This window comes from Nannobrachium achirus (genome assembly GCF_963921795.1).
Source record: "Nannobrachium achirus genome assembly, chromosome: 3".
NCBI lineage: Eukaryota > Metazoa > Chordata > Actinopteri > Myctophiformes > Myctophidae > Nannobrachium > Nannobrachium achirus.
In genome coordinates, this window is record NC_137812.1 from 1,453,451 (window position 1) to 1,464,438 (window position 10,988).

Consider the following 10,988-nt stretch of genomic DNA (forward strand, 5'->3'; position numbering starts at 1 on the left):
AGAAAAGTTGTGAAACAAACAAAGTATAACACGTACACAGTAACAACTGTGGAGCTTTCTTTTCTCCGCCTAGAGGTACCAGAACTAGAAACACCTTTTGTATAGGGGGGTTAAGTAGTATGTTTTCATATATTGATATATTTCATTATTCATATATCTTCGCCTAGTGTTATGAAATAAAATGCATGATAGCACCCATAAAGCTACCACTGGTGCAAGGCTATCACATATTTTCTAACTCTAGACATGTATACCATGACAAAAGTGTGTGTGTGTGTGTGTGTGTGTGTGTGTGTGTGTGTGTGTGTGTGTGTGTGTGTGTGTGTGTGTGTGTGTGTGTGTGTGTGAGAGAGCGTGCGTGCGTGGGTGCGTGCGTGCGTGCGTGCGTGCGTGCGTACGTGCGTGCGTGTGTCGGCTATTTTCGGTACTTATTCATGGTCTGGAGAGGGCACTTTTTAAAGACGGGTAAAAGGGCAGGGGCTTTGATGTCTACCGGTATGTGTGCACGTGCCTGAATAAGACACAGTCAGACAGCAAAGATGACGCATATATAACACTTCACAATAGGAGCTAATGAAGATGTTAAAATGTTTTAATTTACTACTATGTATTGTTTTAGAGATGTTAGCGATTTTGATTTCAGTGGGCTGGGGGCGTGTGTACAAGTGGCTGAATATGTATTTTTAGACACAATAAGCTGGCGATTTCTTTATTACTATTTACAGTAACACTACTAGCCCCCATAAGTCACGTCTGCCCATCACAATCTGTACATTGCCAGGCCGGACATTCCACTAGAAGTGCAGTGTGACAGGTTGTCGACTGGGCCTCAATTAATGGACGCAGTGAAGGAAGTCAGGGCAGCCCCGAGCACACACACACACACACACACACACTGGGCCCCTAATCCCGGGAGCACAGGTCACACACACACACACACACACACACACACACACACACACACACACACACACACACACACACACACACACACACACACACACATATCCTGGTACAGCTCCCTCCTCCTATAGGCTGTGTTTAGGTTAGGCTGCAGCGCACACACATAACTTTGTGCATACCCAACACACATGAATGCAGGGACGTGCTGGGCCCCTGATTCAGCCCGGGAAAAAGAGTTGTAGAGGCCCTCATTGCGCGCTATAGAGAGAGATCTCTCTCTATAGCGCTGCTGCTACTCAAAGATTTGCCATTTCAGATCATGACAAGTGACAAGCCAGTGGGCCAATTACATGAGTTATATTTCGTCGTTGTCGGGTGGAAACCTTGTATGTCCAAAACCGTTTGTTTTGTATTTATCATTTTAAAAATTATTTAAACTAGTGAAAACAGCCGATCTACAAGCACACAACGCCTCGCGGTGCGAGGCGTTGTGTGCTTGTAGATCTGCTGTTTTCACTACTTTTATGCGACGGCCTTGTATGATGAAGCAGGGCTTTGCTTTGCGAAAAAATCTACAAATTTGAAACTTGGAGATATGTGACAATTTACTTTGTTGGCCGCCCATCCCCCAAAATGGAACGAAGGCCGACATTTTATTTAATTTTTTTTTCCTAATGGCCGGCCTGGACCGGCCGGGAATGGGCCGGCCTGGACCGGCCGGGAATGAACCGGCCGTTCGGGAGTTGTCTCGCTTTCCCCAATGGCCAGCACGTCCCTGCATGAATGCATGTACAAGTTCGTAGAAACCCATGTTAAGACTGAATATAAATACTGTGGTTGAACAAAGAGAGGTGTTCTGTTGGAGGGTTCACCATGGAAGCTACATGTGTCTAATATTTAGGCCTATTCCCCGTCTCTTCAATAAAACCAACTATTGATGGACAAAGGACTGGACTTTTACATTTGTTTCCGTGGGCACAGAGAGCCCCCAAACCCCCACAATACACACCATAGGCTACTCGTGACAAGTCTTGCACCTAATGCATGACAAATGGTAAAGGCTGCATTCATATAGATGCCTTAATGGTCCACGTCACATTGATATAAACCAGTATGCGCACGCCGGTCGGCACCAAATGAACCCCACCGTTCATAGGATGCAATGGATGGCACTCGTGTTTAAAAATGCATTCCATCAAACTTTCAGATGCCGTTTTTCTCCCAGTGTGGAGGAAGAATGCTTAGGATTTTTACTGTAAATTCTCACTCTTGAAATATATAATCCTTAGTTTCTGTTGATTGTAAACAATAATAGCGATTCAAAACAGTTGTCCTTCAAACCCCACCTCTATTCACCGTCATCAGAACAGAGGGAGCGCTCCTCTTGATCACCCACCCGATCCACTGGATCACCAGAGCGTCTACTGCTCGCCCAGCTGCAGTCCATGAAGCCAAATTATGCTCCGTCCTGCGACGGTGTCGCGCGCAGAGCCGCAGACCTCCAAGCTCAGAAGGGTTGCATTGGTGACGCGATGTGAGTTTGTATATCAGCTACTCGGTTGACGTGGAACACCGTTGCGCAATGAAGTATATATGTCTCGATAAGGGCGCACCCATGGGAGCACCTCACTAGCACACAAGATATATATATATAGAAATTCTTTATTAGGATAACCCCTTGAGATGTATCATCTCGTTTTCGAGGAGCTCCCACAGGTTGACAAACATCATACATTTTATACATATACACATACACATAGAACTTTCACATATACACTCTAAAAACAAAAACTAGGCTCTACTCAATTTTATTGGTGAAACATTTTTACACTCAAAAATATTGAGTAAATATTACTGTTATGAAATCAGGTAGATGATACTCAATTAATTTGAGTAAAAGTAACCAAAACTTTTACGTACTTATTAACAACTAAAATTGAGTACAATGACCTAAAGAAATTGAGTAGATATAATTAAATTATTCAGTCAATGCCACAAAAGACTACAAGTAAATACATTGAAATATTAAGTAGATCTAATTGAATATTAGAGTATGATTTAACAAAACAAATATGTCACATTTACTTTATTCATTTACTTTTATTGATTTAATTCATATAGTACCATTTACCCCTTGCATTTACTTTACCTTTTACTCCAGGAGTACATGATGTCAAATGAATACACATGAAATAATTATGCAGATAATTATGTTTTTAATCAACTAATTTTGACCAGTGTAACACCACATCAAGTATGAACATTCAACATACTTTAGTATGTAAATGACATGCAACAATGCCTGCAAAAACAATATGTTTAAAGATAATGATCAGGAAAGGGGTATCCTTGACACTTTTAAAATTCTGTTTACTAAAGAGCAGTGTGTGTTCACAATACTGTATATAAGTACCTCTAATTGAACTGTGCATACTGTAAGTAAGCAGTCTGTCAAACATTATGCACCATAAGAACAATGAGCCCATCAAATGAACAGTAAGTCATAACCACAAAATACATTAAAGACAGTCAGAGGCCATTTGGCATGAAAGAAAATCACAACTTGGAATATGAAATAATAAATAAGCATTTACAGTAGCTCAACATTTAAACATATACACGTGTAATGTCTATATGCTAAACTGACCTGTTTGCATTATGACTCGAATGCACCAGAAACAAACACTTTACATTAACTCATTACTATCAGCAACAAATACCATTGCAAAAATGCTGTTTTGACAATAAATCCACAGTAGGTTATACCCACTTTCTGAGAGCATCTTGCTGAACAGTAGTCGGCAAGCAGACATTTTTTCAGTCTCTGAACTTTGGCTGAAAGGTGTCCAGGATCCAACTCAACTAGTACTTTTTGGAACATCTCAAGACCATATCTGAGGTTCTTGGGGTATCTCAGATTAAAGGCATAGAACAGTCCCAACAGATAGCAGCAGACCCCCAAGATTGTTGAGGGCAGTGATGCCCTTAATCACAATACCTACATCAGTAGGTTCATTCATTGAGTCCTCTTGGTTCTGCAGCAGGTAGATCTTCATCTTCATCATCACCTCCTCTGTCAACTTCTCTTCTACTCTGACAGGTGCACCAGCAGCTTCCTTCCTGCACACATTGTGAAGATAATTGTTTAGAGCTCACTTTCAGGCTAAATGTTACAAAACACACAGACACACATTGAGCAATCCTAGCTGTCTCCACACATGCAGCCCTGGGCATAATCTTGAATCAGTTGGACCAGACATGCAACGGATGCAACAGCCATTCAGCCAATGTCACAACCTCATTCTCTGGACATCACTATGCTGTTCCTTTGCATGTGATGGTCTCATCCACGATGACATTAAAACGTCAAAACATTTATTTTACTAACTTGAAAGTCCTTGATCTTGACACTATCTTCTTCCAGATGGTCGATGAGACATCGGATGATGACCTCTCGTGTTCGTTGATTGGGGATTCCTCTCTGCAGAATAGAAAAATAATTATTTGAACAATAAAGAAAAAGTATGACTGCACTTTCATAACTAACATGAACTTTGGCAATACAATTGTTTCCACAACCCAGTTTTAGCAACGGAAGCTGGGAGACTGTCCTTAGTAGCTATTAAGACATACATTTAGAAATGAATAATCAGGAGAGAGAGAGTTGCAGGGGATAAAGATGAGTTTAGCATAAATTAATATAGTAATTATTGTCATTAGCCAGGTGAAATATAATTAAAGCAGTTAGAGTAAATGAAAGTTTCATACCTGAAGTACAATACTCATTTGTGCCCAAACTGCCCTTCTTGGACTGGAACATGGACAGTAGTTTGGGGGTATAGAAGTCCAACATTGCCATACATTTTGGCTCAAGATTCAGTGTGGTGATCATCCTGAACTTTGCACTAACCTGGAAGACAGAGATGATGGGAAGAGAGTAAAAAAGAAGACATGTAGATAATAATGTAGGCCTATACCTGTGCATTTTATCTTCATTGTACACCATTGTATGCAGCTGTGCATAGCTTGTAATAAATGCAAAAAGTCACAATGACTAGAGGGCTTGCACATTCCTCTCACTGTAACCTTAACTAGCTGCAAACCTTTGTAAAGAACATAAGTTATACCCAATACATTTGTGTAGCCTATATGCACAAAGATACAGTAAATCTACTTACCAATATTTGCAAACACTCTCCAGGTTTCTTGTTGAAGAAGATGTGTGCTGCTGCTGTTTGTTGACAGAATGTTCCAGTAGAACTTTCCCATGAACCCTTGTGTACAATTTTGAATCTTAGTCATATCTACTCAATTGTTTAAGTTGTTGTGAGAGATGAAAGATTATTAAGTTGGAATGAATAATAATTAAGGGTCTTTTTAAATTGATCCATATAAGTACTCCATACTCAAATATTATGAAGGAAAATTACCAAAACAAATTGAGTATAATTCATGAATAAAATCAGTTGGTCAAATACTAATTTATTCTCATGAAATTAACTCAAATAATATATGTACATCTAACTCAAAAAGAGCAGTTGGATTTTTACTCATTTTGTTTGGTGTGACCTACTCAAACAATCACATACATGATATTCAGTGATTTTATTGAGTAAATATAACTTTTTCTAATAGTGCTATTTACTCGGTCACAGAATTCTTTCTTAGAGTGTAGGTAAGACAACATCATCAAGACAAGGGGACAACAACAACAGAACAAAACAAGACCAAAACAAAACATACTACAAATAGGACAACACTAACAACAGTAATAGAAAAGTACAGAGCACATGATGGATCATATGGTTATAAAGTTATAATGATACATTATTCAAAGCACAAGAGGAGGTTGAATAACCAGTGCTCCCCAAAACAACAGGTTTGGGGATCTGTTGGGAATTGATTACATGATACAGTCAGCTGTGCATTCAGTCTCAATGTTTGTAAACAAATAATTGGCCTATAGTGCCTTTATCTGTATTTCTTTATCTTTATTTATACTGGTATTCCAGTGCAAAGGTCAAAGGATAGCTCTGCATGGAGACTCTCTGTGGGCAGGGGCGTCACACTAAAATCTGGGCCCTGGGTACAAGGATTCACTGCGGGCCCCCCATGAATGTTAACTATTGAACAATAGCCGATATACAAGCTTGAGTGCCGCGCTGCGAGCTTGTAGATCTGCTATTTTTGAAAATTGTGAAAATGTGTGCAAGAAACCTATGTTTCCATGTCAGTGGTGCTCAAACTTTTTCATGTCAAGGACCCCCAAGATGATATGTATTTGGCCACGGACCCCATCTCAAAATATTTAGCTCCAGGGACCCCCCAGAAGCAAAATTTGAGTTACAAATATTTGCTTAAAAAATACATATATTCAAAGATTTGCACACATTTTCACGACTTTTCAAAAATAGCAGATCTACAAGCTTGCCGCGCTGTGAGCTTGTATATCTGCTATTTTTCAATAGCTTAAGTTACTAGGGCCCTTCCACCTTGGGCCCTAGTAACTCAGTCCCACTTCCCCCCCCCCCCCCCCCCCCCCTTTGTGACGCCCCTGTATGTGGGTGTGTCTCAGGTCTGCTCTGTCCTATAGGCTAAGGATTGGTGTCACATAAGGATATGTGACACCAGTTTGTACACAGGCATCCTGGCTCCCACTAAACCAGCTTGTGCATATTGTTCACCTGATTATTTGTTCCATCTGCATTTGTAGCTGCATGCATTATTGACACGGTAAGTTAGCAAATATATATAATGTTGTAGTTAGTTGTGTTTTGTTTTATATATTTATAATTGTTCATACACACATACACCATTCTCCATACAAATTAGAAAGGCAAAACAGGGAAAAATGCAAAATTGCAAGAAATGTTCAGGAAAAGACTGGAAACAGCATTCTATTCTATGTCTTTTTTTAATGTATTCTTCTTGCTTCTTTTACTGACAATTTGTATGTGTGAATTAGAGATGCGCGGACAGGCTTTTGAAGTCATCCGAATCCATCCGCGCAAATTAATTATCCGCCCATTATCCAACCGCATTAATTATATTATCCAATGTATCTATCCGCATCCATCCGCATCCGCATCTTCCATATTATGTTGAATTATTATTATTTTTACCCATATGTTCCCAGAAATGCATTTGATTTAGCCTAAACGGAATGTCCGTTCATCTTTTTTTATTTCATTTTTATGAATTGGTGCTGCGCTGAACATTATAGACGGAGGTCGCTATGACACAGTCTATTAATGAACCTAACCTACCGTATAGCATTCTAGGCTAAGGCTACTGCAAACATTTTTACTATATGAATTTAAACATTTTGCTCAGAGGAAAACATTAGAGAGACTACAATAGCATGAATTAACAGTAGATCATGGCCGATCTATAAATATCATTTTGGCACAGCATTTTTGCGCACTTATCACACATCAGGAGGACATTTCTATGGGATACAACTACATATTATTATACAACACAGAGAAGTACCTGGTTTGAAATAAACACGTGTTTATTTTTGAACAAATACTGTTTGGTTTACTCTGCCTTGCCTAAAATAAAAATATAAAACGAATAAGTCATTCTGCCATCACATAAACACAGAGACTGGAATAATTATTCCAGCAGTATTCTCTTTAAACATATAACGTGACAGTGATGGCATGATTGCAACTTCCCAAACAGTTAACTGAAATGGCCTATGACAGTATAGGGCTATAGCCTATTTAAATGTTCACCAAACTAAATAAATCAACATAAAAATGTCACTTCAACTTCGCGCACTGTCGCACGCACAAAACACAAGCCAGTGATGAACAACATATTATGGACAAAATAATAATAATAGGAATAAAGTGCTCACTTTAATAAAACAATATCAATGTCACTGCAACTTCCCGCACTGCCCACGGCACGCACGGTCACAAACACAATCCAGTGATGAACATAAATAACATATAATTGGACAAAATAATAATAATAATTGGAATAAAGTGCTCACTGGCACTGCTCACTCACGGTTAGCTTATAAAGCATTCTGGAGCCTAACCAAAACTGATTCCTGGCTGTCTATAATATATTATAGAGGCCTATTTTTTAACTGACTTTTTCGCCGTCTTTTTCTTTGCACTGTGCAAGTATAAAACACCGTTCACTCGCAGCACTTGTTGCGGGAACGCAAAGGAACCGTTTTGCAAGCTGCTGGAGTCGTGGGAATCTGTCTTGTTTCTCCCAGAAAAACAGTAGATTTTCATCTGACGCAGTCAGCTGGAATGTTGTGGAGCAGTAATCATCCACTTCATCTGTGGCTGCGGGGGTCTCATCTTCCCATTCGGAGAACAAGTCCACCACCTTCTGTTTTTTTGCTGACAGCGGACATCTGTCTCGTTCCCCTACAACACCAGGACACAGGCTATATTAAGGCACTGTGCTTAATTACGCGCGAGGCACAACATCATTTCATCAATGTAAATGGCAACATGATTTAATGTTAACTCATTTTGTGCCCGCGATTTTCGGTCGCAATGATGTCCAGAGTGCCTCACGCAGGCTCCATCCGCTTGCACTCTCTTATTTTGAAGGCCAGAAGTGCCACAGCGTGATCACTTCCGGTCTGACGTCATCGGGTCGTGCGCCGGAATCGACCGTTGTTTACGTGGTGCCATGCTGGATTGCATCAGAGCGTTTATACATGTGTTATATAAGCGAGCATCTGCCTCCATCTTCGCTTCTAAAGTGTAGTTTTGAGATAATGGACATTAAAGATGAGATCCCCCGTCCACCTCAATGTTATGGGATGACTATTGTGTGCTCGTGGAGCCGTGATGATGACAAATCAGCGCGGATTTTCGTCTCCGGACATCCGGCCATTCTACTCGGTAATGTACTCAACGTTACAGTAATTTATTACTTTTTGCGCGACATCACGCATTCGGCACTGTAAGTACTCTAGTACTTATTGCGTGACATCACGCAAATGGCACTAGATGAGTTAATGTTACGTGCATCCCCAAATAATAAAATATTATTTTAAATGTATAGGCTACCTTGTTGTGCAGCTACTGCTGGCTCGCTGTCGGGCTCTCCTCCTCCATCCTCCTCCTCCTCGCTCTCGCTGACGGAGACAGTCTCAGCAGCCCCAAGTTCACTCACAAGGCCCCGCACTTGTCTAATGACCTCTTGTCTGTCCTCCGGAGGTAACATCTTCAGCGATTTAAATTTGGGAGACAGAAACGTGGCGATCTTGTGGGTGGTAGTCAGGGCCAACTTATCCTCAAGCAGGCTGGCTGCACGAACACGCAGGAGGCCTATGTATGATGGATCTCCAAACTTTGGCTCGCAGTGCTTCTTGAGCATATAGTACCAGAGTACCACTGAGTGCATTGTAGGGTATTTCTCCCCTTCTAGATCGGTGATTGCCTGTTTGAAGAGAGAGAGGAATTCGATGACGTGCTTCATCTGATCTGGGAAAATTCCCTCCATTCTGTGCAGCTGGTCTTTTTTTGCCATAAGCTCCCTGATGTCACCGAACTGTTTAAGGACAGATTCCAGCATGTTTATCTTGCTGTTCCAGCGGACTTCACATTCTTGCATCACAGTGTTGGCCAAACACGCAACAGCCCCTGATTTCTTCAGGTATGTGACAAGGCTTTTAACCTTTTCTAACATTTCCACAACATCTTGGATGGGTTCTGGTGCATTTTTCTCCGAGAAGGTGTGCCTCAACACCGTGTTGAGGATGTGAGCAGAGCAGGGGATCCAGTTATAATGCTTAAGAGCAGCTTTAATGTTGGGCCCCGAGTCACTGACGAAGGTGATTTTGTCTGCTGACAATCCATAACCAGTGAGGACAGTTAGGATTCGCTCCCGGAGGTTGTCTTGCGTTTTTTTTTGACTCGCATCGAAATCCGCTACAGCTAAAATCCTACTTTCGAGGTGCCACTTTCCTCTGTCCTTCTCGTCATCGTTGTCGCCGCGGACGCCGTCCACGACCACGTAGTGGCATGTGAGGACCGTGTATGAACGCTGATTAAACTCGTCGGTCCACATATCTGTGGTCACAGCAAGTCCTCCATTTTCCATCACTTTTTGGACAAGTTCAGCGAGTTTCTCTTTATCTGTAGCAGCCAGTGCCTTCACCCTGTCACACACAGTTTGTCGGTGGGGAAGAACACACTCCTTCACGTCAACAGCATTTAGCTCCAATGTTGACGAGGGTTTGGGCTACCTGTTGGAATCCTTCGCCACTCACTATATCAAATGGCCGCATGTCGAGGCAACACATGTCGACACAGTCATTGACAAACCGAGATTTAACACTAGCTGGCACAGCGTTGATCTCACTACGAAGAACGAAGCCATCTAATGTGCTCTTCTGTGCTGGCTGGCTTCTCTCTTTTGCACAAACATGATGCACCATGTTAGTGTGCCAGTTTTATGGCTATCATACCCATAGATCGTCGTGCAGCTGTTGCACACCACGTATCCTGCACTGGACTCGTCGTCAGGATTAACCACCAAGCTGAACTAATCCCAGGCTGCACTTTTACTCCCTTCCTTTTTCTTTGTTTTTAGTTCACCGCTTTTTAGTTTCTCTCGCACTGCTGCGAGTTGAGCTGCCTTCTTTGCCTCCATTGTTTTGAATGTAAGGAGGACCCCGCTGGCGCAAGCGCACAGGTACAAAACAATGCGCCGTGGTCTACTCTACTGGCTGGCTAATTCGTGCCTCATGAAAAATAACGTGTTACAAATTATACAAAATAACACACACTCACACACAGACAAAGCATAGCCTTTTTTATTCATATATATATATATATATGTCATAATTTATTTCCTTCATTTCATCCGCGGTTATCCGAAATTAATTAATTAATTATATTTGGTTGATCCGAATCCGCCCTCACCGCGGATCACCGCGGTCCACCGCGGCTAAAACCGCTATCCGCGCATCTCTAGTGTGAATGTATGGCAACTAGAACTGTTGAACAGAATTTCCTTTGGGATTAAAAGGATCCCTGGCTAATACGACAAATATGCCTTAATACATTATAATTATCCTCTATAACTACAATGTAAAATTA